The sequence below is a fragment of the Triticum dicoccoides genome, chromosome 5A, assembly GCF_002162155.2.
Source record: "Triticum dicoccoides isolate Atlit2015 ecotype Zavitan chromosome 5A, WEW_v2.0, whole genome shotgun sequence".
Classification (NCBI taxonomy): Eukaryota; Viridiplantae; Streptophyta; class Magnoliopsida; order Poales; family Poaceae; genus Triticum; species Triticum dicoccoides.
Window position 1 is genome coordinate 287,240,543 of NC_041388.1, and position 24,351 is coordinate 287,264,893.

Sequence of the window (24,351 nt, forward strand, 5' to 3'; positions counted from 1 at the left end):
CACCCTTGTGAGCAGGGTGTGGGCCCCCTGGCCTTCATCTTTGGCGAGGATTTTTCTTTATTTATTTTAAGATGTTCCGTGGAGTTTCAGGACTTTTGGAGTTGCACAGAATAGGTCTCTAATATTTGCTCCTTTTCCAGCCCAGAATTCCAACTGCCGGCATTCTCCCTCCTTATGTAAACCTTGTAAAATAAGAGAGAATAGCCATAAGTATTGTGATATAAAGTGAAATAACAGTCCATAATGCAATAAATATCGATATAAAAGCATGATGCAAAATGGACGTATCATACGACAACCCTGTCCTGGAAATCGTGTTGTTAGACAATGGTGAACCTTCGAACTGTGAAGAAGCGATGGCGGGCCCGGATTCCAACAAATGGCTTGAAGCCATGAAATCTGAGATAGGATCCATGTATGAAAACGAAGTATGGACTTTGACAGACTTGCCTGATGATCGGCAAGCCATAGAAAATAAATGGATCTTTAAGAAGAAGACTGACGCGGATGGTAAAGTGACAAGTTCAAGGCTCGGCTTGTCACTAAGGGTTATTGACAAGTTCAAGGGGTTGACTATGATGAGACGTTCTCACCCGTAGCAAAGCTGAAGTCCGTCCGAATCATGTTAGCAATTGCTGCATTCTATGATTATGAGATATGGCAAATGGATGTCAAAACGGCATTCCTTAATGGTTTCCTTAAGGAAGAATTGTATATGATGCAGCTGGAAGGTTTTGTCGATCCTAAGAATGTTGACAAGGTATGCAAGCTCCAGCACTCAATCTATGGGTTGGTGCAAGTATCTCAGAGTTGGAACATTCGCTTTGATGATATGATCAAAGCGTTTGGGTATACGCAGACTTATGGAGAAGCCTGTGTTTACAAGTAAGTGAGTAGGAGCTCTGTAGCATTTCTCGTATTATATGTGGATGACATACTATTGATGGGAAATGATATATAATTTTTGGAAAGCATAAAGGCCTACTTGAATAAGTGGTTTTCAATGAAGGACCTTGGAGAAGCTGCTTACATATTAGGCATCAAGATCTATAGAGATAGATCGGGACGCCTCATTGGTCTTTCACAAAGCACATACCTTGACAAGATATTGAAGAAGTTCAATATGGGTCAGTCCAAGAAGGGGTTCTTGCCTGTATTACAAGGTGTGAAATTGAGCACGGCTCAATGCCCGACCTCAGCAGAAGATAGAGAAAAGATGTGTGTCACCCCCTATGCCTCAGTCATAGGGTCTATTATGTATGCCATGCTATGTACCAGACCTGATGTGAACCTTGCGTAAGTTTGGTAGGGAGGTACCAATGTAATCCCGGTATGGAACACTGGACAGCGGTCAAGAATATCCTAAAGTACTTGAAAAGGACTAAGGATATGTTTCTCGTTTATGGAGGTGACGAAGAGCTTGTCGTAAAGGGTTACGTCGATGCTAGCTTCGACACAGATCTGGATGACTCCAAGTCACAAACCGGATACGTGTACATTTTGAATGGTGGGGCAGTCAGCTGGTGCAGTTGCAAGCAAAACGTCGTGGCGGGATCTACATGTGAAGCGGAGTACATAGCAACCTCGGATGCAGCACAGGAAGCAGTCTGGATGAAGGAGTTCATCACTGACCTAGGAGTTATTCCCAATGCGTCGGGCCCAATGACTCTCTTCTGTGACAATATTGAATCTATTGCCCTTGCCAAGGTGCTCAGGTTTCACAAGAAGACCAGGCATATCAAGCGTCGCTTCAACTCCATTCGTGAATATATTCAGGATGGAGGCATAGATATTTGTAAAGTGCATACAGATCTGAATGTTGCAGATCCGTTGACTAAACCGCTTCCGCGAGCAAAACATGATCAACACCAGAACTCTATGGTTGTTCGATTCATCACAATGTAACTAGATTATTGACTCTAGTGCAAGTGGGAGACTGTTGGAAATATGCCCTAGAGGCAATAATAAAGTGGTTGTTATTATATTTCTGTGTTCATGATAATTGTCTATTGTTCATGCTATAATTGTATTAACCGGAAACCGTAATACAATGTGAATACATAGATCATGATATGTCAATAGTAATCCTCTAGTTGACTAGCTCGTTGATCAATAGATGGTCATGGTTTCCTGACCATGGACATTGGATGTCATTGGTAACGGGATCACATCATTAGGAGAATGATGTGATGGACAAGACCCAATCCTAAGCGTAGCACAAGATCGTGTAGTTCATCTGCTAAAGCTTTTCTAATGTCAAGTATCATTTCCTTAGACCATGAGATTGTGCAACTCCCGGATACCATAGGAATGCTTTGGGTGTACCAAATGTCACAATGTAACTAGGTGGCTATAAAGGTGCACTACAAGTATCTCCGAAAGTATCTGTTGGGCTGGCACGAATCGAGACTGGGATTTGTCACTTCGTATGACGGAGAGGTATCTCTGGGCCCACTCGGTAATGCATCATCATAACAAGCTCAATGTGACTAAGGAGTTAGCCACGGGATCATGCGTTACAGAATGAGTAAAGAGACTTGCTGGTAACGAGATTGAACGAGGTATAGAGATACCGACGATCGAATCTCGGGCAAGTAACATACCGATGGACAAAGGGAATTGTATACGGGATTGATTGAATCCCCGACATCGTGGTTCATCCGATGAGATCATCATGGAACATGTGGGAGCCAACATGGGTATCCAGATCCCGATGTTGGTTATTGGCCGGAGAGATGTCTCGGGCATGTCTGCATGGTTCTCGAACCCGTAGGGTCTACATACTTATGGTTCGCTGACGCTAGAGTTGTTATGGGAGATAGTATGTGGTTGACAAAGGTTGTTCAGAGTCTTGGATGAGATCCCAAACGTCACGAGGAGTTACGGAATGGTCCAGAGGTGAAGATTTATATATGGGAAGTCCAGTTTCAGTCGCCGGAATGGTTTTGGGGGTTATCGGTATTGTACCGGGACCACCGGAAGGTGTGCGGGGGTCCACCGGGTGGGGCCACCTGTCCCGGTGGGCCTAGTGGGCTGAACAAGGGAGGGAACCAGCCCCTGGTGGTCTGGTGCACCCCCCAAGGGGCCCAAGGCACCTAGGGTTGGGAAACCCTAGGGGTGGGGGCGCCTCCCACATGCTTGGGGGCATGTTACCCCCCCCCCCCCTTGGCCGCCCCCCTTGTAGATGGGATCTGGGGGGCGACCCCCTCTCCCCTTCCCCTATAAATGGTGGGGGTGGGAGGTCTGCCACACCCCTTCCCTTGGTGCAGCCCTCCCCCTCTCCAACACCTCCTCTCCGTAGCGCTTGGCGAAGCCCTGCCAGAGAACCACGAGCTCCATCACCAGCACACCGTCGTGCTGCCGGAGTTCTCCCTCAACTTCTCCTCTCCCCTTGCTAGATCAAGAAGGAGGAGACGTCCCCGGGCTGTACATGTGTTGAACGCGGAGGCACCGTTGTTCGGTGCTTAGATCGGAATTGACCGCGATCGGAATCGCTGTGTGTACGACTCCACCAACCGTGTTCTTGCAACGCTTCCGCTTAGCGATCTTTAAGGGTATGAAGATGCACTCCCCCTCTCTCGTTTCTAGCATCTCCTAGATTGATCTTGGTGACACATAGGTTTTTTTTTTGAATTATTGCTACGATCCCCTTCAAGAGATCCATTGGAATGCCAACACGGTGACACCGAACATTCAAGCAAATGTTAAATTGCATTAAGATATAAAAAAGTCAGTTTCAGCCAACCACAAAGTGCAACAGACCACATGGACATTCGATAAATACTCACATTTTCCCAAGATTTGGATAATTTATGTTGGCTATGCGGCATCCATAATAAATCAGTGAAACACTAACTTGTATTCATTTCAGTACCCTATTACAAGATAAAGGAACATTTAAGCAGTTCAAGTGAAATACCATGTCAATCATTTGCATTTATTCTTCAAAATACTACACTAGATGAACCTTAATTAGTCATGTTCTGTCATTGAGACTTGTGCTTGTCAAACAACTGAAAATTAGTAAAGTTGCATCATCAAGAATAGCAATCAATACTCTCAACTTCTTACAAGGATCATGTTACCCTCATGAAATTTCAGGAATACACATTATTTTGGTTTGATGCAGTATCAATATCAATCTATCAATCACAAAAAGAGACAAGTAACGATATAAATAAATGAGATTTGCTAAAATCTACTGTAGTGTGCCATTCAATTGGAGATCAGGAAGAGTCGTATACCAATTTCAGAGAAAAATATAGTGCCTACATGTGGTGCTCTCCTGCGGGCAACGATTGACGTTGCAAGGCTTGCTGGGACGAGGAACGGACCAGATGTAGACACTGCGGTAGAGAGACGAGAGATGGGTCGTCACGTCCGCCGGACTCGCCGCAGTGGCGCAACCTAGTCAGGGGGTGGACGAGGGGATGAGGCAGAGGTGGGAGGCTGCCATGAGGTGGTGCGCGAGGGAATGACACAGAGGCGGCCTTGAGGAGGTGAGAGAGAGATGAGGTGGAGGGCAGAGGCGGCCGGGGAGAGGCGGTGGTCGGCGCCGGAGGCGGCCGAGGAGAGGCAGAGGGCGGCGGTGGTGGCGGCCGTGGAGAGGAGGCCAGGGGAGAAAATGCCCAAACCAGAGTCAACCGGCTACTAGGTTGTGATTGGGGCCAACCTAACTGTGGACGGGGTTGATACTAGCGTTCATCTCTAGACGTCAATTGTACTAGCGTCCGTTCCTGGACGTTGTAAGGCCCAGCGTCCATACTATTTCTCAAATTTGTAATAATCGTTTCCCAGTTTTGTAATTACGTGATTATTAATTATTATTGATAAAAAATCAGAGCATACACCACATTTTCGGAGTATTTCATCTTAAGTAAGCTGAGGGCCATGGCTTGTGTGTTCATTCTTCGGTTGTCGGTGGTTCTCGGCCTGGCCTGTGAATGATAGGTCCACGTGGTGAGCACTATCCAGGACACCGTCAAGCCGACCCGAACAACTTTCTGCAAGATCATCCTTGTACCCAAGCTGGAGTGCATGCTGATGCCACTTGAGTTCACCAAGCACTTGGCCATCATCCTAGAGGAATCCGTGCTTAGGACAAACACCGACTGTGCATGGAGGGTGACAGTCCGGACGATTGATGACCCACAAGTATAGGGGATCTATCGTAGTCGTTTCAATAAGTAAGAGTGTCGAACCCAACGAGGAGCAAAAGGAAATGATAAGCGGTTTCCAGCAAGGTATTCTCTGCAAGCACTGAAATAAGTAGTAACAGATAGTTTTGTGATAAGATAATTTGTAACGAGCAACAAGTAACAAAAGTAAATAAGGTGCAGCAAGGTGGCCCAGTCCTTTTTGTAGCAAAGGACAAGCCTGGACAAACTCTTATAAGATGTAAAGCGCTCCCGAGGACACATGGGAATATCGTCAAGCTAGTTTTCATCACGTTCATATGATTCGTGTTCGGTACTTTGATAATTTGGTATGTGGGTGGACCGGTGCTTGGGTGCTACCCTTACTTGGACAAGCATCCCACTTATGATTAACCTCTATTGCAAGCATCCGCAACTACAACAAAAGTATTAAGGTAAACCTAACCATAGCATAAAACATATGGATCCAAATCAGCCCTTACGAAGCAACGCATAAACTAGGGTTTAAGCTTCTGTCACTCTAGCAATCTATCATCTACTTATTACTTCCCAATGCCTTCCTCTAGGCCCAAATAATGGTGAAGTTTCATGTAGTCAACATTCACACAACACCACTAGAGGAGAGATAACATACATCTCATCAAAATATCGAACGAATACCAAATTCACGTGACTACTAATAGCAAGACTTCTCCCATGTCCTCAGGAACAAAAGTAACTACTCACAAAGCATAAACATGTTCATAATCAGAGGGGTATTAATATGCATATAGGATCTGAACATATGATCTTCCACCAATTAAACCAACTAGCATCAACTACAAGGAGTAATTAACACTACTTGCAACCTACTAGCACCAATCCCAGACTTGGAGACAAAAATTGGATACAAGAGATGAACTAGGGTTTTGAGATGAGATGGTGCTGATGAAGATGTTGATGGAGATTGCCATCTCCCGATGAGAGGAGCGTTGGTGATGATGATGGCGATGATTTCCCCCTTCGGGAGGGAAGTTTGCCCGGCAGAACAGCTCCGCCAGAGCCCTAGATTGGTTCCTCCAAGGTTCTGCCTCGTGGCGGCGGAGTTTCGTCCGAGAAGATGGCTTATGATTCTTTCCCATCGAAAGACTCCATATAGCAGAAGATGGCCACCGGAGGGCCACCAGGGGACCCACGAGGTAGGGGGCGCGCCCAGGGGGTAGGGCCTGCCCCCACCCTCGTGGGCAGGGTGTGCCCCCCTGGTGAAGTTCTTGCTCTCAATATTTTTTATATATTTGGAAAACATCTTCCGTGAAGTTTCAGGACTTTTGGAGTTGTGTAGAATATGTATCTAATATTTGCTCCTTTTCCAGCCCAGAATTCCAGCTGCCGACATTCTCCCTCTTTATGTAAACCTTGTAAAATAAGAGAGAATAGGCATAAGTATTGTGACATAATGTGTAATAACAGCCCATAATGCAATAAATATCGATATAAAAGCATGATGCAAAATGGACGTATCAACTCCCCCAAGCTTAGACCTCGCTTGACCTCAAGCGAACAGCCGAAATCGAAAAATATGTCCACATGTTTAGAGATAGAGGTGTCGATAAAAATAAAATACGGACATGAGGGCATCATGATCATTCTTAGAACAACAACTTATATAATTCTTGTCATATGATCTCTAATGCTAGAGTAATAATTCAATCACAATATCAAGTATGAATTGTAAACTTCATTGAAAACTAACAAACTACAATCTCAGTCATTGAAGCAATTGCAATTTATCATAACATAGGAAAGAGTCAATGTATAAGAGCTTTTCAGCAAGTCCACATACTCAACTATCATATAATCTTTCACAATTGATGACACTCACACAATACTTATGGGTATGGAGTTTTAATCGGACACAGAGAAAGATAGGGGCTTATAGTTTTTGCCTCCCAACGTTTTACCTCAAGGGTAATGTCAACAGTAATAGTTCATGAAAACTCACATCCAATTAGCCATATATACCAGGATCTTTCCAACATATTGTGCTTGCCAAAGGATAAAATGTAAAAAGGAAGGGTGAAGATCACCATGACTCTTATGCAATGTAGGAGATAAAAGTAAAAGATAGGCCCTTCGCAGAGGGAAGCAAAGGTTGTCATGCACTTTTATGGTTGGATGCACAAAATCTTAATGCGAAAGAACATCACTTTATATTGCCACTTGTGATATGGACCTTTATTATGCAGTCTGTCGCTTTTATTACTTCCATATCACACACTCGTATAAAGCTTATTTCCTCCACACCAATCAATCATACATATTTAGAGGGCAATTTTTATTGCTTGCACCGATGACAACTTACTTGATGGATCTTGCCCAATCCATAGGTAGATATGGTGGACTCTTATGGCAAGACTGGTTTAAGGGTATTTGGAAGCACAAGTAGTATCTCTACTTGGTGCAATGAATTTGGCTAGCATGAGGGGGGAAAGGCAAGCTCATCATGTTGGAAGATCCAAGACAATATAATTTATCTCAGATCTAAGAAAACATAACCCATTATGTTGTCTTCCTTGTCCAATATCAACTCTTTACCATGTCATATTTTAATGAGTGCTCACAATCATAAAAGATGTCCAAGATAGTATATTTACATGTGAAGACCTATCTTTCTTTATTACTTCCTATTAATTGCAAAGATGACCAAAACTGTGTTTGTCAACTCTCAACAACTTTTATTCATCATACTCTTTCTATGTGAGCTCATTACTCTCCATAAGACTCATATGATCTCTTTGTTTCTTTTTATTTCTTTCTCTTTTCTTTTATTCATTTAGGATCATGGCAAAATAATCAAGCCCTTGACTCAACACTAATCTTTATTATATAGCTCATGGACTTGATTACATAGAAGGATAATAAAGCAAAACTCACAACTAAATCATACTACGAACTTTTATTCTACTAGATCAAGATATTATCAAAAGGATCGAACTAAGAAAAATTATAAAGATAAAGGTGATGATGATACGATACCGGGGCACTCCCCCAAGCTTGGCAGTTGCCAAGTGGAGTGCCCATACCCAGGTGATTATGTCTCTTTTGTTGGTGAGGAAGGTGGAGTTGTTGATGATGGATAGTCGCACATCGAGCGTAGGAGGTCTTCTAACTTGCGGATAATGCCCTTGAGTGCGATGATATGCTCCTTCAACAAAATATTTTCACATGTGAGATACTTATTTTGTATACGAGCCAACTCAATCATCTTGAAAGCTTCGATTTCCGTTGGGGTAAGAAGATTGTGATCCAGTGGAAGGGTGTCTTCTGTTGCTGGAAATTGGTCCTCCATGGCCTTCTTGATCCCTTCATCCTTGTTGATCTCCATAGGTTCTTTTCTCTTCAGCTCTATCTTCATGAGCCAAGCATCATTGCCCTCATGGTTGGAGGAGGAGGGAGACGACATAGTGCCTGGCCCTGACAACCCTGACAGAAAACAGCTCAAAATAAAGACAGGAGATTTTTGCGTGATACGGGACTCAAAATCTCCGGGAGATTATATAATGAATTTTTACCGACCAAAATACGTGTCGTGTACGAAAACCGAGTACGGAGAGCACACGAGGTGCCCACGAGGTAGGGGCGCGCCCTGTAGGGTAGGGCACGCCCTCCACCCTCGTGGAGCCCTCGTGTCCTTCCCAGACTGGTACTTATTTTTCTATTTTTCTAAATATTCCAAAACGGAGAAATATTGCCTTAAAACTGTTTTGGAGTCGGTTTGCCTACCGTACCACATACCTGTTCCTTTTTGGAGTCTGAAACATTCGGAAAGTGTCCCTTATGTATTCCTTCGGGGTTACGGTTTCGATAACATTGGTTTCAACATTTATGGGATTACCTGAGATATAATGTTTGATTCTTTGACCGTTCACCACCTTCGGATTTGTGCCTTCGAAGTTGTTGATTTTTATGGCTCCGGAACGGTAGACCTCCTCGATAACATAAGGACCTTCCCATTTAGAGAGAAGCTTTCCTGCAAAAAATCTTAAACGAGAGTTGTATAGCAATACATAATCACCTACATTAAACTCACGCTTTTGTATCCTTTTGTCATGCCATCTTTTAACTTTTTCTTTAAACAACTTGGCATTTTCGTAGGCTTGGGTTCTCCATTCATCAAGTGAGCTAATATCAAATAACCTCTTCTCACCGGCAAGTTTAAAATCATAATTAAGTTCTTTAATAGCCCAATAAGCCTTGTGTTCTAGTTCGAGAGGTAAGTGACATGCTTTTCCATAGACCATTTTATACGGAGACATACCCATAGGATTTTTATATGCAGTTCTATAGGCCCATAATGCATCATCAAGTTTCTTGGACCAATTCTTTCTGGACCTATTAACAGTCTTTTTGCAAAATTAATTTGAGTTCTCTATTACTCAATTCTACTTGACCACTAGATTGAGGGTGATAAGGGGATGCAATTCTATGATTAACATCATATTTAGCAAGCATTTTACGGAAAGCACCATGAATAAAATGTGAACCACCATCAGTCATTAAATATCTAGGGACTCCAAACCTTGGAAAGATAACTTCTTTAAGCATTTTAATAGAAGTGTTATGATCAGCACTACTAGTTGGAATAGCTTCTACCCACTTATTAACGTAATCAACAACAACTAAAATATGTGTATAACCATTAGAGGAAGGAAAAGGTCCCATATAGTCAAAGCCCCAAACATCAAATGGTTCAATAACAAGTGAATAATTCATAGGCATTTCTTGACTTCTACTAATATTACCAATTCTTTGACATTCATCACAAGATAAGACAAACTTACGGGCATCCTTGAAGAGAGTAGGCCAATAAAAACCAGATTGCAGTACCTTATGTGCAGTTCTATCTCCAGCATGGTGCCCTCCATAAGCTTCGGAGTGACACTTGCATAGGATATGTTCCTGTTCATGCTCAGGTGCACAATGTCTAATAACACCATCTACTCCTTCTTTATAAAGATGTGGGTCATCCCAAAAGTAATGTCTCAAATCATAGAAGAACTTGTTCTTTTGCTGGTATGTGAAACTAGGTGGTATGAACTTAGCAACAATGTAATTAGCATAATCAGCATACCATGGAGCAGTATGAGAAGCATTTATGACATTTATTTGCTCATCGGGAAAGCTATCATCAATAGGTAGTGGGTCATCAAGCACATTTTCTAACCTAGACAAGTTGTCTGCAACGGGGTTCTCGACTCCTTTTTTATCAACAATATGTAAATCAAATTCTTGAAGCAAGAGAACCCATCTAATAAGTCTAGGTTTAGCATCTTTCTTTTCCATAAGATATTTAATAGCAGCATGATCAGTGTGAATAGTTACTTTAGAATCAACAATATAAGGTCTAAACTTATCACAGGCAAATACAACTGCTAAGAATTCTTTTTCAGTAGTAGCATAATTTCTTTGAGCATTGTCTAGAGTTTTACTAGCATATTGAATAACATTTAGTTTCTTATCAACTCTTTGTCCTAGAACAACACCTACAGCATAATCACTAGCATCACACATAATTTCAAAGGGTAAATTCCAATCAGGTGGCTGAACAATAGGTGCAGAGATCAATGCTTTCCTAAGTATTTCAAATGCTTCTACACAATCATCATCAATGACAAATGGTATATCTTTTTGTAATAAATTAGTGAGAGGCCGAGAGATTTTTGAGAAGTCCTTAATGAACCTCCTATAAAAACTGGCATGACCAAGGAAACTTCTTATACCTTTGATGTCCTTGGGACATGGCATCTTTTCAATAGCACCAACCTTGGCTTTATCAACTTCAATACCTCTTTCAGAAACTTTATGCCCCAAGACAATACCTTCATTAACCATAAAGTGGCACTTTTCCCAATTCAGGACAAGATTAGTTTCTTCACATCTCTGCAAAACCCGATCAAGGTTGCTCAAGCAATCATCAAAAGAAGATCCATAGAAGGAAAAGTCATCCATGAAAACCTCACAAATCTTTTCACAAAAGTCAGAGAATACAGCCATCATGCATCTTTGAAAGGTAGCAGGTGCATTACATAAACCAAAAGGCATACGTCTATAAGCAAAAGTACCAAAAGGGCATGTAAAAGTAGTCTTTGATTGATCTTTGGCTGACACAGGTATTTGAGAGAAACCAGAATAACCATCTAGAAAGCAAAAATGTGTATGTTTGGATAATCTTTCTAGCATTTGATCGATAAAAGGTAAGGGGTAATGATCCTTTTTAGTAGCTTTATTTAATTTGCGGAAATAAATTACCATCCTATAACCAGTAATAATTCTTTGAGGAATCAATTTAGCTTTGTCATTAGGAACAACAGTAATACCTCTCTTCTTAGGGACACAATGGACAGGGCTTACCCACTGACTATCAACGGGGTAAATTATACCTGCCTCAAGGAGCTTTAGTATCTCCTTTCTTACCACTTCTTTCATTTTAGGATTCAGTCGGTGTTGATGATCACAAACTGGTTTAGCATCTTCTTCCAAATTAATTTTATGTTGACATAGAGTGGGACTAATGCCCTTAAGATCATCAAGAGTATACCCAATAGCAGCACGGTGCTTCTTTAGAGTTTTCAATAATTGTAACATCCCAAATTTTCAATTTGGAATGTTATACATTAGATCATCATTGCATATCATATTTTATTGCTTTTCTGGTTGATCCTAGAAATTCTACGCAACTCAAGGACCCTCGGAGAGAGTTGGGGATTTCGTTATTTTCATATTTGAGTTTTTCTCAAATTTTGAAGATAGGATCATTTGATTTTATTTATTTTATCTTCAATTATTTCTATTATAAAAAAATTTAGAGAGGGAATAACATGACTTTCCCAAAATAAATAAATATTGAGGATTTATAAAAAATCGAATAAATTTTCTTTTGGTTTTATTTGCTATTTTATTCGAATTTAGGAAAAATTGCATGTTTTCAAAAATTGCATTTAGAGCCAAAAAAATGTTCATCCTGTTCTAAATATTTTATTTAGACGGAAAAAAATTGTTTTGGCATTTTTAGATTTTTATTTATTTTTCTAGATTTTTTTCTTAGGCGCAGCGAAATTATTTAAAAAAACAAACCCCGCGCCCGACTGGGCCAAGGGCCCAGCCGAGCCAGGCCGGCCCAGCTGCCGCCGCCTTTCTGCCGGACTCGAGGAGGAGTCCGAGCCGGAGCCGCCGCCGCCCGTCGCCCCCTCCCCCAAGTCAACCCCCTCCCCCTCTTAAATAGCCGCCCCGCCGCCGCCCTCTCCTCACCCCGCCGCCCCGCATCGCAGCCCGCCGCCGCCTGCGCCGCCGCACGCCGCCGCTGCCGCTAGCCGCCCGGAGCCGCCGCCCCACTGCCCTCTCCTCACCCAGACGCCTTCCGAAGCCCCGCCGAAGAACCGCCGCCGCAGAGATAGTCGCCGGCCGGTTTTTCAAAAAAAAACGTTTTGGTTTTTTTTGAAAACCCTGGTTCCATTTTTTTAAAAAAATAAATAGATCAGTTTTTTTACGGTTTATTTATTTAGCAAGCGCCCGTTCGTCCGTTCATTTTAACGAACACGTTTTTCGTTTAGTTTCTATTAACGAACGTTCGTTCGTTAACTGTTCGTCATTTTTTTTCTCGGATTAAATCCGCGGTTTTTCTGATCGCGATCTCTGATCCGATGTTCGTTCTAGTTTAACTTTTCGCTCGTTTATCGGAATCAGGCGATTCAAGCGCTTGGAGTTTCGTATTGAAACCCTCTTTCCGTTTAACCAACTCAAACAAGTTTTTGCCACTGTAAAAATTGCCTTAGACCCAGAATAGTAAACGAAGCTTGTTTCACTTGCCGTTTGTCTTTCGTTGCTTCGTTCGTTTTGATTCTTTTTCCCAACCGGAGTTCTTAAGTTGAACTTTCTGGTTAGTTCTCTTTTTTGAGTTTTACCTGTGCATTAGTTGAGTACTTATTGTATGTTTGTTTGTTTGCGATAGAGTACTCGGAGTGCGCCGCTTGCTACTTCGAATCGCTAGGTTTCTCGGATCATCGGCAAGGCAAGTAACACTTTGATCATACCTCTTACTACCCAGTTTTATTGCATTAGATCAATCCTCACACATTGCATGATTAGGACCTAATTAAATTGTGGGTTTGGGGAGTAGTTGAGGTAGAACCTATTACCTGTTTATTGTCAAACCTTTGGGAGTTACTCTACGTTTGCTTATTATTGCTATGCTATGCTAGTAGACGTGGATTGGGTGAGTGTATCCATGACAGATGTGAGCTTTGTTAATTAATTGTTTATTTAAGGTGGCAACCTAAACACACATCTGGGTGGATTGAGGCACCTGGGTATTCCAGCGATTGCCTATTTTCTTTTGGACCGCCACCCAGGCTCAAAGGGATCATGAGATTATTCATACTAGAAACTTCCGTGTGCAGCCACAAGCTACTATGGGCTCTAGCATAATTAACTAAGTCATGCGAACTCTTACAGTGGCAGACTAGCAGATGTAGGGGATGTAGGTTGGTACGGTCTACCCGCTCGTAAGGTGCTAGCGCTTCTGAAAGACTATGTCTCGGTCATCCGTTTCTCAAACACCATGCAGTGCGAGAAAACCAACGGAGGAGATCAAGTCTTGTGGGGAAAAGTGCGCAAACCTCCGCAGAGTGTATAAACTAACCATGGTTAGCCGTGTCCCCAGTTATGGACACCTTGAGTATCTAGTACCTGGATTATCATGTGAATCTCATCATGTTACTCTAAAGTTAATTGTTGGGTTTTAATGATGATGCTTAATTGGGATTGAGAATGTTGTCAACCATTCTCAATGTTTAACAACTACCATGATAGTTAAATAAAATTTATTCCTTTGCAGTAGGGAAAAATTGGCTTTACGCAAAACTGTAACCATAGAGCTTTCCACCAGCCATATATGCATATAGAATAGCCTATTTTATTCCATTACTCTCTATGTGTTACATTGCCAGCATATTCCATGTGCTGACCCGTTTCAGGCTGCAACGTTAATGTTGCAGACTTTTCAGACGATGATTAAGGTGCCATTAGGTCGTGGTTCTATACTCAGTGATGTCGTTGGAGTTGATGGACTCACTTATCTTCCAAGCCTTCTGCTGTTATCGTTACTAGATGGCCTTAAGCCATATTTATTGTAATAAGTTCTCTTTTGAGACACTCGATGTAATAAGTGTGTGATTGCTACTCTGTTATAAATCCTTCAAGTACTATGTGGTGTCAGCATTACTGATCCAGGGATGACACCGGAGCATAGAGATTGGACCGTTTGAGGTCTGGTCGCTACAATAATCTCTCTTCTTCATGTTCTGAAAGGTTAGCACTAATAATAACAGGATATATCTTTTTCCCATCAATATAAGCATATTTAAGAGTATCCGGTAACGGTTTAAGCTCAAACATGGGATCACCCTTGGGTGGAGGAGGATCTCCTAGGATTTCAACAGGTAAATTGTGTTTCAGAATAGGTTCCTGTTTAAAGAATACTTCATCTAATTCCTTCTTTCATTCATAAACATATCATTTTCATGGTCTAGCAAATATTATTCTAAAGGATCACTAGGAGGTACGGCAATAGAAGCAAGACCAATAATTTCATCTTTACTAGGTAATTCTTCTTCACGGTATTGTCCACTAAATTTAGAAAAATTAAATTCATGAGTCATATCATCTAAACCGATAGTGACAAGATCTCTTTTGCAATCTATGGTAGTATTAACAGTATTTAAGAAGGGTCTACCAAATATAATGGGACAGAAGCTATCTTGTGGGGAACCAAGAACAAGAAAATCAGCAGGATATTTAGTTTTCCCACACAAGACTTCAACATCTTTAACAATTCCCATTGGTGAAATAGTATCTCTATTAGCAAGTTTAATTGTGACATCAATATCTTCTAACTCAACAGGTGCAATGTCATGCATAATTTCTTTGTATAAGTCAATGGGTATTGCACTAGCACTAGCACCCATATCACATAAGCCATGATAACAATGATCTCATATTTTAACAGAAATAACAGGCATACCTACCACAGGTATAGGTTTATCTGTATCACGGGGTTTAGCAATTCTAGTAGTTTCATCATAGAAATAAATAACATGCCCATCTATATTATCACACAAGAGATCTTTAACAATAGCAATATTAGGTTCAATTTTAACTTGCTCGGGAGTTGTATATGTTTTAATATTGCTTTTACGAACCACAGTTGAAGCTTTATCATGATCCTTGATCCTAACAGGGAAAGGCGGTTTCTCAACATAAGAAGTAGGAACAATAGGATCATTATAAGTAATAGTCTTTTCTTCAACTTTAATAGGTGCAGCTATTTTTACTTCTATGAGAGGATGATATTTAAACCACTTCTCCTTGGGGAGATCAACATAAGCAGCAAAAGATTCACAGAAATAAGCTACTATCTCAGAGTCAAGTCCATATTTAGTGCTAAATTTACGAAAAATATCGGTATCAATAAAAGATTTAACACGATCAAAACTAGGTATCATACCTGACTCCTTACCATTGTTGAGGTCCCAATCTTTGGAGTTGCGTTTAATTTTTTCCAATAAATCCCATTTGAATTTAGTAGTCTTCATCATAAAAGAGCCAGCACAAGAAGTATCAATCATGGTGCGATTGTTATCAGAAAGCCGAGCATAAAAATTTTGAATAATCATTTCTCTTGAGAGCTCATGATTGGGGCATGAATATAACATTGATTTAAGCCTCCCCCAAGCTTGAGCGATGCTTTCTCCTTCGCGAGGCCAAAAATTATATATATAATTGCGATCATGATGAACAAGATGCATAGGATAAAACTTTTGATGAAATTCTAGTTTCAATCGTTTGTAGTTCCAAGACTCCATATCATCACATAGCCTATACCATGTCGATGCATCTCCCCTCAAAGATAAAGGGAAGACCTTCTTCTTAACAACATCTCTGGGTACACCTGCGAGCTTAAATAATCCACAAACTTCATCCACATATATTAGATGATCATCAGGATGTTTTGTTCCATCTCCCAAAAAAGGATTAGCTAGCAGTTTTTCTACCATACCCAAAGGAATTTCGAAGCAAGCATTTTCATTTTTAGTAGGTTCAGTAGGTTGAGGAGCAACTCTTTGCTCTACTGGTCGGGGTGAATATACCCCGAACAAGCCCCTCAGAGGATTACTTTCCATAGTAACAAGTGACAGTAAATTTCAGCACACTATATAAATTTTTCCTTACCAAATTCCACCTACCAAAGGCGCTTCACTCCCCGGCAACGGCGCCAGAAAAGAGTCTTGATGACCCACAAGTATAGGGGATCTATCCTAGTCCTTTCGATAAGTAAGAGTGTCGAACCCAACGAGGAGCAGAAGGAAATGATATGCGGTTTCCAGCAAGGTATTCTCTGCAAGTACTGAAATAAGTGGTAACAGATAGTTTTGTGATAAGATAATTTGTAACGAGCAACAAGTAACAAAAGTGAATAAGGTGCAGCAAGGTGGCCCAATCCTTTTTGTAGCAAAGGACAAGCCTGGACAAACTCTTATATGATGTAAATCGCTCCCGAGGACACATGGGAATATCATCAAGCTAGTTTTCATCATGCTCATATGATTCGCGTTCGGTACTTTGATAATTTGGTATGTGGGTGGACCGGTGCTTGGGTGCTGCCCTTAATTGGACAAACATCCCACTTATGATTAACCTCTATTGCAAGCATCCGCAAATACAACAAAAGTACTAAGGTAAACCTAACCATAGCATGAAACATATGGATCCAAATCAGCCCCTTACGAAGCAACGCATAAACTAGGGTTTAAGCTTCTGTCACTCTAGCAACCCATCATCTACTTATTACTTCCCAATACCTTCCTCTAGGCCCAAACAATGGTGAAGTGTCATGTAGTCGACGTTCACATAACACCACTAGAGGAGAGACAACATACATCTCATCAAAATATCGAACGAATACCAAATTCACATGACTACTAATAGCAAGACTTCTCCCATGTCCCCAGGAACAAAAGTAACTACTCAGAAAGCATAAAAATGTTCATAATCAGAGGGGTATTAATATGCATATAGGATCTGAACATATGATCTTCCACCAATTAAACCAACTAGCATCAACTACAAGGAGTAATTAACACTACTAGCAACCTACTAGCACCAATCCCGGACTTGGAGACAAGAATTGGATACAAGAGATGAACTAGGGTTTTGAGATGAGATGGTGCTGATGAAGATGTTGATGGAATTGCCCTCTCCCGATGAGAGGAGCGTTGGTGATGACGATGGCAATGATTTCCCCCTCCGGGAGGGAAGTTTCCCCGGTAGAACAGCCCCGCCAGAACCCTAGATTGGTTCCACCAAGGTTCCGCCTCGTGGGGGCGGAGTTTTGTCCGAGAAGATGGCTTATGATTTTTTTCCATCGAAAGAGTCCATATAGCAGAAGGTGGTCACCGGAGGGCCACCAGGGGGCCCACGAGGTAGGGGGCGCGCCCCCCACCCTCGTGGGCAGGGTGTGGCCCCCCTGGTGAAGTTCTTGCGCTCAATGTTTTTTATATATTTGGAAAACATCATCCGTGAAGTTTCAGGCCTTTTGGAGCTGTGCAGAATAGGTCTCTAATATTTGCTCCTTTTCCAGCCAGAATCGCAGCTGCCGGCATTCTCCCTCTTTATGTAAACCTTGTAAAATAAGAGAGAATAGGCATAAGTATTGTGACATAATGTGTAATAACAGCCCATAATGCAATAAATATTGATATAAAAGCATGATGCAAAATGGACGTATCAGAGATCAACATAAGCAGCAAAAGATTCACAGAAAGAAGCTACTATCTCAGAGTCAAGTCCATATTTAGTGCTAAATTTATGAAAAATATCGGTATCCATAAAAAATTTAACACAATTAGAACTATGTGTCATACCTGACTCCTTACCATTGTCGAGGTCCCAATCTTCAAAGTTGCGTTTAATTCTTTCCAATAAATCCCATTTGAATTCAATAGTCTTCATCATAAAAGAGCCAGCACAAGAAGTATCAAGCATGGTGCGATTGTTACCAGAAAGCCAAGCATAAAAATTTTAAATAATCATTTCTCTTGAGAGCTCATGATTGGGGCATGAATATAACATTGATTTAAGCCTCCCCCAAACTTGAGCGATGCTTTCTCCTTCGCGAGGCCAAAAACTATATATATAATTGCGATCACGATGAACAAGATGCATAGGACAAAACTTCTGATGAAATTCCAATTTCAATCTTTTGTAATTCCAAGACCTCATATCATCACATAACCTATACCATGTCGATGCATCTCCCCTCAAATATAAAGGGAAGCCCTTCTTATTAAAAACATCTCCGGGTATACCTGCAAGCTTAAATAATCCACAAACTTGAACCACATATATCAGATGTTCATCAGGATGTTTTGTTCCATCTCCTAAAAAAGGATTAGCTAGCAGTTTTTCTATCATACCCGAAGGAACTTCAAAGCAAGCATTTTCATTTTCATATTCATTTTCAGTAGGTTCAGTAGGTTGAGGAGCAACTCTTTGCTCTACTGGTCGGGGTGAAGATACCCCGAACAAGCCCCTCAGAGGATTACCTTCCATGGTAACAAGTGACAGTAAATTTCAGCACAATATATAAATTTTTCCTTACCAAATTCCACCTACCAAAGGCGCTTCACTCCCCGACAACGGCGCCAGAAAAGAGTCTTGATGACCCACAAGTATAGGGGATCTATCCTAGTCCTTTGGATAATAAGATTGTCGAACCCAACGAGGAGCAGAAGGAAATGATAAGCGGTTTCCAGCAAGGTATTCTCTGCAAGCACTGAAATAAGTAATAACAGATAGTTTTGTGATAAGATAATTTGTAACGAGCAACAAGTAACAAAAGTAAATAAGGTGCAGAAAGGTGGCCCAATCCTTTTTGTAGCAAAGGACAAGCCTGGACAAACTCTTATAAGATGTAAAGCGCTCCCGAGGACACATGGGAATATCGTCAAGCTAGTTTTCATCACGTTCATATGATTCGCGTTCGGTACTTTGATAATTTGGTATGTGGGTGGACCGGTGCTTGGGTGCTACCCTTACTTGGACAAGCATCCCACTTATGATTAACCTCTATTGCAAGCATCCGCAACTACAACAAAAGTATTAAGGTAAACCTAACCATAGCATAAAACATATGGATCCAAATCAGCCCTTACGAAGCAACGCATAAACTAGGGTTTAAGCTTCTGTCACTCTAGCAACCCATCATCTACTTATTACTTCCCAATGCCTTCCTCTAGGCCCAAATAATGGTGAAGTTTCATGTAGTCAACGTTCACATAACACCACTAGAGGAGAGACAACATACATCTCATCAAAATATCGAACGAATACCAAATTCACATGACTACTAATAGCAAGACTTCTCCCATGTCCTCAGGAAAAAAAGTGACTACTCACAAAGCATAAACATGTTCATAATCAGAGGGGTATTAATATGCATATAGGATATGAACATATGATCTTCCACCAATTAAACCAACTAGTATCAACTACAAGGAGTAATTAACACTACTAGCAACCTACTAGCACCAATCCCAGACTTGGAGACAAGAATTGGATACAAGAGATGAACTAGGGTTTTGAGATGAGATGGTGCTGATGAAGATGTTGATGGAGATTGCCCTCTCTCGATGAGAGGAGCGTTGGTGATGATGATGGTGATGATTTCCCCCTTCGGGAGGGAAGTTTCCCCGGTAGAACAGCTCCGCCAGAGCCCTAGATTGTTTCCGCCAAGGTTCCGCCTCGTGGCAGCGGAGTTTCGTCCGAGAAGATGGCTTATGATTTTTTTCCCATCGAAAGACTCCATATAGCAGAAGATGGCCACCAGAGGGCCACCAGGGGCCCACGAGGTAGGGGGCGCGCCCAGGGGGGTAGGGCGCGCCCCCACCCTCGCTGGCAGGGTGTTGCCCCCCTGGTGAAGTTCTTGCTCTCAATATTTTTTTATATATTTGGAAAACATCTTCCATGAAGTTTCAGGACTTTTGGAGCTGTGCAGAATAGGTCTCTAATATTTGCTCCTTTTCCAGCCCAAAATCCCAGCTGCCGGCATTCTCCCTCTTTATGTAAACCTTGTAAAATAAGAGAGAATAGGCATAAGTATTGTGACATAATGTGTAATAACAACCCATAATGCAATAAATATTGATATAAAAGCATGATGCAAAATGGACGTATCAACGATCAACGAGACAACGACAGACTCACCCTTGACGCCGTTGTTCGCCCGATTAGGATAGGGTACCTTGTCACCTTCAAGTTGGCAACTCCCACCATGCCAAAGGTGACCATTTTCAATGACGAGGACGTGGAGGTGATGACCAAGTGCAAGAAGCACGAGGAGGCCTTTTCCTTGGATGCCTAGGAAGTTATGTCTGCATCTTTAAGACTTTTTGCATGGGATGTTTAAGACTTTGCCGCCACTGCTTGTCATTTAACAGCCTGTGTGTGTGTGTGTGTGTGTGTGTGTGTTAAGACTTCGGTTGTTTCTGTTATGCCTGTTTACTGCAGCCAAGCGTGGATCAGAAAGTGAGTCTATTTGGATATAGATATACCTCCTAGATTTCTGCTACACACACAAAAGGACAAGGTGCACTGCATTATGACCGCTATATATGGCGATCTCCCTACAAGATACACAAATCATGTGTATCTACATACACGTGGTATACTAGCACCAACCAAGTTGTAGGTGGGCTGCTGCCACACGGGCCCGAGGTGGACGCAAACCGAACGCAATTTTACGCTAGAAATGGGGCAGGCCGGGTGTGAAATGAACAAAAAATGCGGATGCAGTCATGCGTTAGGCCGTGCGGTCTGTCCATTTGGGCCCAAACAGACATACGCGGACCGAATGTGGTTGTGTGTTGGAGTTAGCCTCTGGGATTTCATTTCTAGTGTAGGAGTCTAGTCGAAATGACAGAGAAAATGCAACTAACCCAGTCCCCAATGAAGAATATGGTGGTAATTCGGAGATTCCGAAAGGAGCGCTTGATGGGAACTCCATAGACGTCCACGGTGGCGAAAAGGAGGCACCACACGCATTGCAAGGCCGCTACTACCACGAGGTGGCTGATGGAAAGAACAATGAGTCCATCTATACAAGGAAATATATTTTTTAGCGCAAAGCAACTTTATAACTTAACGGTGCACGGGCAAGTCAACCAAAACACAAACAGCCATTGCGGGCGGTACATTAGAGTTCCAGCCAATGCTATCATTCGGCAAACATAAACAACCAACTTTAGCTAATTTGTGCGCTACAGTATTTGCACTACGGCGACAAACACTTATAGCGTGTTGACAAAACCACATTTTCAGCTGGAATTTAGTGTCCTCAATGATGGCCACATACGGTGAGGAGTCAACCTTGGTGAAGTCCAGTGCTTCGAACAGGCGTTGTGAGACTGTCTCAAAGGTCACCCGGAGAGCACCCATGTCGACAGCCATTGAGACAGCTTCATACATGGCAATTGCTTCTGCAGCAAATGGGTTGGCGATGTGCTCTCTACGGCCAACATGAGTCAGCATCACTTCACCAGCTTCATCCCGAACCACTGCTCCCCAGGACACAAATGACTCGCTCGGAGTGAATGCACCATCTAGGTTGATCTTTACCTTATCTTGCGCTGGAGGTTGCCACTTGCAGAATGTAGCTTGCTTGGTCTTCCCACTGAAGAGCTGCATGTACTCCTGCGTGTTGCTAAGCACCCAAGGAACCACTCCTGACACATGGACAGGTAATTCTATCTCCCTTACTTTATTCCTGTGGTTCCACCAATGCCACCAAAAGGTGAGGATATGTACCCTAGTTTTTTCATCCAAGGCCCAAAGGAAATCCTGCATTGCATGCATGGATGTGATCTTCTCAAGCTCCACTCTGATTCTTTCTAAACTCATAGCCCTCCAGGCTTCTTTCACCGACTTGCATTTGACGAAAAGATGTGCACCATCTTCATCTGCTAAGCCACACATGAGGCATTTGGTAGATTCAAGTTTAACTCCTCTTCTAGCAAGATTAGTCCGCAACGCAAGGGACTCGTGCTTAATTCTCCATGTGAACATTTGGATTTTGCATGGGTTGGGCAGCTTCCAAATCCTTTTCCAAGACTGATCATCACATCTATCCAGGTTGCCAGTCGCCATGGTGCTATTTCCTGGTACCCCACCACACCCTTGCTTCTCGAGCTGAACATGCAATTTGTAGGCGCTCTGAATTGAATGTTTCTCCTTGTTGTCAAAGTGCCAAGCCATGAAATCAGCAATGCCCTCCCAGAGCGGGATTTGCAGGATATGTCGCGCGTCATCTGGCCAAAACAACTCCTTCACCAGGTCTTCATCCCAAGCGCCTGTGAGAGGGCTGATTAGATCGCTGACATGTGTTAACAGGCTCTGTCCACACGGGGTGATGACTTGCCGAGACCAAGTCCTAGGGATCCACGGGTGAGTCCAGATCTTCACCATTGAGCCATCGCCTATTCTCCAGATGAAACCCTGCTTGACTAGGTTGAGGCCCTTTAGGATGCTTCTCCGCCAAGCGTAAGAGATCCCATCTCTCGGCACCGCCTCCATAATGTTACAATGTGGGAAGTAGCAGGCCTTCAGAGTTCTATTGCATAGACTCTTAGGATTTCGGAGGAGCAGCCATCCTTCTCTGGACAACATGGCGATGTTAAAGCTGTGCATGTCCGAAAGCCCAGTCCCCCTATTGCTTTCTGTCTCGTCAAGGTCTCCCAGCTTAGCCAATGCATCGTGTTTTCCTTGTCCTGGTTACTACACCAAATCTTTCTTATGAGTGTGTTCAGCTCTTGGCAAAGGGTTTTTGTGAGAACGAAGCATGACATGGAAAAGGTTGGGATGGCCTATGCCACGGCCTTCACCAAATCTCCTTCCCGCTTTTTGCTAGCAGTCTTTCTTGCCATCCATAGACCCGGCAACACATACACCTCTTTATATATGAAAACGTACATCTGCGGGAACGACCAACATGTACTGGCAAACCAAGGTATTGGTCATTCCATTCTTCACTCATAATCTGCACCTCTACCTTGACCTGGTTTTTCATATGCTCATCCGTATTAGGGGAGAACATAATAGCAGACTTCTCCGTATTGATGCACCGGCCAAAGAAGTTCTCATATATCTCAAGGATTTCATAGAGAGCAGCGACTTCCTCCTGCTTTGCCTTTAGTAAAATCACAGAATCATTGGTGAACAAGAGGTGTGACACACTAGGCGGATTGTGGCAGATTTTGACTTCACTAATCCTTCCATGTTCCTCGGCATCATGCAACAATGCAGATAAGCCCTCAGCACAAATCACAAAGAGGTAGGGGAAAGGGGATCCCCCTGTCTTAGTCCCCTAGTTGGCACAATATGTTCTGTCAGGACCCCATTCACCTTAACCTGATATCGGACTGTTGTGACACATTGTTGTGGAACATAGTATTTCAAAAAAATTGCCTACGCACACCTAAGATCCATCTAGGTGATGCATAACAATGAGCAGGGACAGTGTGTCCATGTACCCTCGTAGACCGAAAGCGAAAGCGTTTAGTAACACGGTTCATGTAGTCGAACATCTTCGCGATCCAACCGATCCAAGTACCGAACGCACGGCACCTCCGCGATCTGCACACGTTCAGCTCGGTGACGTCCCTCGTACTCTTGATCTAGCTGAGGCCGAGGGAGAGTTTCGTCAGCACGACGGCGTGATGACGGTGATGATGAAGTTACCGACACAGGGCTTCGCCTAAGCACTACAACGATATGACCGAGGTGGAAATCTATGGAGGGGGGTAGCGCACACAGCTAAGACAACTGTCAACTTGTGTGTCTATGGGGTTCCCCCTCCCCCGTATATAAAGGAGGGGAGGGTCGGCCCTCTCTATGGCGTGCCCAAGGGGGAGTCCTACTCCAAGTAGGAGTAGGTTCCCCCCCTTCCCTAGTTGGAGTAGGAGAAGAAGGAAGAGGGAAGGAAGAGGGGCACCCAATTCGGATTGGGCTTGGGGGGGCACTCCCTCCACCTGGCTGCCTCCTCCTCTCTCCCACTAAGGCCCAATAAGTCCCATTGACTCCCCGGGGGGTCCCGGTAACCCCCCGGTAC